The sequence below is a fragment of the Rattus norvegicus genome, chromosome 2 (assembly GCF_036323735.1).
Source record: "Rattus norvegicus strain BN/NHsdMcwi chromosome 2, GRCr8, whole genome shotgun sequence".
NCBI lineage: Eukaryota > Metazoa > Chordata > Mammalia > Rodentia > Muridae > Rattus > Rattus norvegicus.
Window position 1 is genome coordinate 62,573,298 of NC_086020.1, and position 6,192 is coordinate 62,579,489.

Consider the following 6,192-nt stretch of genomic DNA (forward strand, 5'->3'; position numbering starts at 1 on the left):
TGCCTTTATATGTTACTTGACCTTTTTCCCGTACTGCTTTTAATATTCTTTCTTTATTTTGTGCATTTGGTGTTTTGACTATTATGTGACGGAAGGAGTTTCTTTTCTGGTCCAATCTATTTGGAGTTCTGTAGGCTTCTTGTATGCTTATGGGTATCTCTTTCTTCAGGTTAGGGAAGTTTTCTTCTATGATTTTGTTGAAGATATTTACTGGTCCTTTGAGCTGAGAGTCTTCACTCTCTTCTATACCTATTACCCTTAGGTTTGATCTTCTCATTGAGTCCTGGATTTCCTGTATGTTTTGACCAGCAGCTTTTTCCACTTTACATTATCTTTGACAGTTGAGTCGATGATTTCTATGGAATCTTCTGCTCCTGAGATTCTCTCTTCCATCTCTTGTATTCTGTTGGTGAAGCTTGTATCTACAGCTCCTTGTCTCTTCTTTTGGCTTTCTATATCCATGGTTGTTTCCATGTGTTCTTTCTTGATTGCTTCTATTTCCATTTTTAATTCCTTCAACTGTTTGATTGTGTTTTCCTGGAATTCTTTCAGGGATTTTTGTGACTCCTCTCTATGGACTTCTACTTGTTTATTTATGTTTTCCTGGAATTCTCTTAGGGATTTTTGCGATTCCTCTCTGTAGGCTTCTACTTGTTCTCTAAGGGAGTTCTTCACGTCTTTCTTGAAGTCCTCCAGCATCATGATCAAATATGATTTTGAAACTAGATCTTGCTTTTCTGGTGTGTTTGGATATTCCGTGTTTTCTTTAGTGGGAGAATTGGGCTCCGATGATGCCATGTAATCTTGGTTTCTGTTGCTTGAGTTCCTGCGCTTGCCTCTCGCCATCAGATTATCTCTAGTGTTACTTTGTTCTGCTATTTCTGACAGTGGCTAGACTGTCCTATAAGCCTGCATTTCAGGAGTGCTGTAGACCTGTTTTCCTGTTTTCTTTCAGCCAGTTATGGGGACAGAGTGTTCTGCTTTCGGGCGTGTAGTTTTTCCTATCTACAGGTCTTCAGCTGTTCCTGTGGGCCTGTGTCTTGAGTTCACCAGGCAGGTCGCTTGCAGCAGAAAAGTTGGTCTTACCTGTGGTCCCGAGGCTCAAGTTTGCTCGTGGGGTGTTGCTTATGAGCTCTCCGAGGTGGCAGCCACCAGGAAGATCTGCGCCACCCTTTCCGGGAGCTTCCGTGCACCAGGGTTCCAGATGGCGTCTGAGATGTATTTGCAGAGTGCAGTCTCTTCTGGTTTCCCAGGCGTGTCTGCCTCTCTGAAGGTTTAGCTCTCCCTCCCACGGGATTTGGGTGCAGAGAACTGTTTATCTGGTCGGTCCCTTCATGTTCCGGCGGTGTCTCAGACGCAGCGGACCTGCTGCTCCTGGGCCCTCCCCCACGGGAACCCAGAGGCCGTATACAGTTTCCTCTTGGGCCAGGGATATGGGCAGGGGTGGGCAGTGTTGGTGGTCTCTTCCGCTCTGCAGCCTCAGGAGTGCCCACCTGACCAGGTGGTGAGGGCTCTCTCCCATGGAGTTTGGGAGCAGAGAGCTGCTGTGGGCCGGGATCTGCGGGTGTGGGACTCCCGCTAAATACCCGAAGTCGGCTCATTTTTTTTTTTAAAGAAAAATTTAAATGCAAAGTCTAAAACATCAAAAATTCTATCCCCGGCTCTCTGCTCCTCCCTGTTCCAGAGACAGTCGCATCTTCTCGTGCAGGGCCAGCCTCTTCTCATAGACAAGATGGTGAAGGTCGGTGTGAACAGATTTGGCCGTATCGGGAGCCTGGTTACCAGGGCTGCCTTCTCTTGTGACAAAGTGGACATTGTTGCCATCAACGACCCCTTCATTGACCTCAACTACATGGTCTACATGTTCCAGTATGACTCTACCCACGGCAAGTTCAAGGGCACAGTCAAGGCTGAGAATGGGAAGCTTGTCATCAACGGGAAGCCATCACCATCTTCCAGGAGTGAGATCCCACTAATATCAAATGGGGTGATGCTGGTGCTGAGTATGTCGTGGTCTCCTGGCGTCTTCACCACCATGGAGAAGGCTGGGGCTCACTTGAAGGGTGAAGCCAAAAGGGTCATCATTTCCACTCCTTCAGCTGATGCCCCCATGTTTGTGATGGGCGTGAACCACGAGAAATATGACAACTCCCTTAAGATTGTCAGCAATGTATCCTGCACCACCAACTGCTTAGTCCCCCTGGCCAAGGTCATCCATGACAACTTTGGCATTGTGGAAGGGCTCATGACCACAGTCCATGCCATCACTGCCACTCAGAAGACTGTGGATGGCCCCTCTGGAAAGTTGTGGCGTGATGGCCATGGGGCAGCCCAGAACATCATCCCTGCATCCACTGGTGCTGCCAAGGCTGTGGACAAGGTCATTCCAGAGCTGAATGAGAAACTCACTGGCATGGCCTTCCATGTTCCTACCCCCAATGTATCCATTATGGATCTGACATGCCGCCTGGAGAAACCTGCCAAGTACGATGACATCAAAAAGGTGGTGAAGCAGGCATCGAGGGTCCACTAAAGGGCATCCTGGGCTACACTGAGGACCAGGTTGTCTCCTGCGACTTCAACAGCAACTCCCACTCTTCCACCTTTGATTCTGGGGCTGGCAGTGCTCTCAACGACAATTTTGTAAAGCTCATTTCCTGGTATGACAATGAATACGGCTACAGCAACAGGGTGGTGGACCTCATGGCCTCCAAGGAGTAAGAAACCCTGGGCCACCCACCCCAGCTCAGCAAGGATACTGAGAGCAAGAGAGAGGCCCTCAGTTGCTGAGGAGTCCCCATCCCATCTCACCCCCCAACACTGAGCATCTCCCTCACAATTCCATCCCAGACCCCATAATAACAGGAGGGGCCTAGGGAGCCCTCCCTTCTCTCTTGAATATCATCAATAAAGTTCCACTGCACCCTCAAAAAAAATTCTATCCCCTTCACATTACTAGTAAAGTAAAACTGGATCCTAATGGTGCCATCCAATGACTTGCTTACTTTGATTACATTTGTTCAAAATTTGAAATATTGGCTTATAGAATCTTCATGAAATAGCTGGTATAGAGTCATTAAATATGGGAGACAAGACTCTGAGAGGCAACACTAGAAATATACTTTCAACTTAACAGTAATCTACAGTGAAAACATTACCAACCCAGAACCTACTCCTCTTAGAGAGTGAGTCCTTTGTCTGGGGCTTTACAGATAGATCCTAAAGCAACTGCCAATGAGACTGACAGAACAGTATCTGGGTCCTCGCATCATCTCTCCATGAGTTTTGGTATCACCTATGTCTTGCTCCTACAGCGTGTTGCCATAATTAAATTAGGAAAAACTCCATCTCACCCAGGACTTGCTATCCCTCTGGATTTACAGGAGGAAGTGGGCATGTTATGAAATGCAGACGGCAAGGATGGGAGGTTGAGCTCCAGTCAATGGCCAGAAAGAAGCTAAGGGCGCTCAGATTTACAGCCACAAGGAAACACACTGCCAACAGCATGAGTAAGCCTGGAAGAGGATCCTCTCCCATCAAGCCACACAAGAAAATATAACCCAGCTGCTGCTTTGATTGTTCCATCCTGAATCCAAAGACTCTAGACAGGTTTTGGTCAGACTTCTAATCCCCACATGCAAACATATGTTGTCTTAAGATACCATGCCTGTGACAGTATTGGCAGAACAATGAATGCAAACTCAGGGGCATATAGTAAGAGAACAAACTGTCCAGACATGTGTGTTCACTCTGACCCCTGTGAAACATTATATTGGCTCACTTCTCAGCTGAGCCACTTGTCAGAAGAGTGAGATGCAGGCAAATGCCAGAGGGCAGTTTAATGTCCAGTGATGCCCTTCCCTTCTCTGCACCTAAGTTCCCTCACCTGTAAAATGAGAGTTGTATAATTGGGAAACACCAGTGAACTTGTCAGGTTAAGAAGACTTGTGTTCTGTTTCAGGAAGAACACGATGCGCTTGCAAGCCCATTTGATCCGGGAATTAGCATGTAAAGGGTGGAAGAGAAAGAGACAGGTGTTGACAACCCACACAAATTTCTGTTCTGAGGAGACATTCAGAGGACCCATTCAGTGACATTCCCTTGGAAATCAGTGAAACGACTTCACCCAAACCAACCATAGACCATTATTTGCCAAGTCGGCTATTCTAGTCAGGATTTCTATTCCTGCACAAACATCATGACCAAGAAGCAAGTTTGAGAGGAAAGGGTATATTCAGCTTACACTTCCCCCATTGCTGTTCATCCCCAAAGGAAGTCAGGACAGGAACTCACACTGGGAAGGAACTAGGAGGTAGTAGCTGATGCAGAGGCCATGAAGGGATGCTACTTACCGGCTTGCTTCCCCTGGCTTGCTTAGCTTACTTTCTTATATAACCCAACACCACCAACCCAGGGATGGCACCACCCACAATAGTCTGGGCCCTCCCAGCTTGATCACTAATTGAGAAAATGCCTTACAGCTGGATCTCATGGAAGCATTTCCTTGAGGGAGGCTCCTTTCTCTGTGATAACTCCAGCTGTGTCAAGTTGACACACAAAGCCAACCAGCACAACTGACCCCTTGTCAACATGACACACAAACACATCATATTAAGTCTCAACCCTTACTTCTTATTCATCCCCAAGATCTAAATAACTTTAAAAGTCCCAGTCTTTACAAATTCTTACATTTTAAAATTTCAATCCTTAAAAAAAAAAAAAATTCAATCCTTTTAAAATATCCAATCTCTTGAAATTCAAAATCGTTTTACAATTCAAATTCTCTTAATTGTGGGCTCCATTGAAATATTTTATTATTTCAAGAGGAAAAAAATCAGAGCACAGTCACAATCAAAATCAAAATCAGACTTTTACTATCCAATGTAGTCTGGGATCCATTCACAATCTTCTGGGCTCCTCCAAGGGCTTGGGTCACTTCTCTAACTCTGTTCTTTGTAGCACACAGTTGTCTTCCAAGCTCCAGTTGCCTGTACTCCACTGCTGCTGCTGTTCTTGGTGGTCATCTCATGGTATTGGTATTGCAAAAAAAAATGCTGTTTTCTGTTACAACTGGACTGCACTTTCACAAATAGCACCTCATGGGTTCTTTTCATGGTGCTAAGCTTCAACTTCTTCTGCATGACCCCTTCAGTCCTGGCTGGGCCTTCAACTGCCACTGAGGCTGCACCCTCACCAATGGCCTCTCCTGGCCTCTCACATGGCCAAGCATCAGCTGCTACCCTTTCATGTTTCAAAACCAGAACCACCTGTGTAACTCGTGTACATTACCACGTCTGACTGCCAACGCAAGGTACAACCATGACTGCCTGTGGAACACAGCTTCTCTGCCTTCTCAGGAAACACTTCCCAGAAGATTTTACTTTAGTGATACTGGTCTCTTCTTAATCACTGCTAATTTCTTAACTCCAGCTAACCAGCATCAATCAACCCAGTAATGCAAAGGTTTTGCTTTAGTAGTTCTGATACCTTGTTAATCTTCAGCTCCAGCTAACCAAAACCACAGAATCTTCACAATCAAAACAGCAATGGTCCTGATAAGAGTCTTTAATCTTTCCCATGAAATTTCACAAGCTCAGCCTCCATCATTTGCACTGTTCTCAACATTTATCTTCCAAGCTCCTACAGAACAATCCCACAGAGCTCTTAACAGCCCAAAAGCTCTTCGAGCTCAAAGTTCCAAAAATCTTTCCACAGTCCTCCAAAAAATATGGTCAGGCTGACACAGGAATACCCCACTCCCTGTACTAGTTTATCTTAGAGTTTGTATTCCTGCACAAACACCATGACCAAGAAGCAAGTTGGGGAGGAAAGGGTTTATTCAGCTTACACTTCCACATTGCTGTTCATCACCAAAGGAAGTCAGGTCAGGAACTCACACAGTGTAAGGGCTTGAAGGCAGTAACTTACGGCTGATGCAGAGGCCACAGAGGGGTGTTGCTTACTGGATTGCTTCCTGTGGCTTGCCCCAGCTTGCTTTCTTATAGAACCCATGATTACCAGTCCAGGGATGCCACCACACATTCTGGGCCCTACCCGCTTGATCACTAATTGAGAAAATGCCTTACAGCTGGGTCTCATGGAGGCATTTCCTCAAGGGAGGCTCCTTTTTCTATGATAACTCCAGTTGTGTCAAGTTGATCAAAACTAGCCAGTACATGGGCAAATAGGCTA

The 6,192-nt window shown here is 46.0% G+C and overlaps 1 pseudogene; it reads left to right on the forward strand.

The window, feature by feature from the left end:
• Positions 1-1,697: 1,697 nt before the first annotated feature.
• LOC108350170 (glyceraldehyde-3-phosphate dehydrogenase pseudogene) lies at positions 1,698-2,721 on the forward strand (annotated as a pseudogene).
• The last annotated feature ends 3,471 nt before the right edge of the window (positions 2,722-6,192 follow it).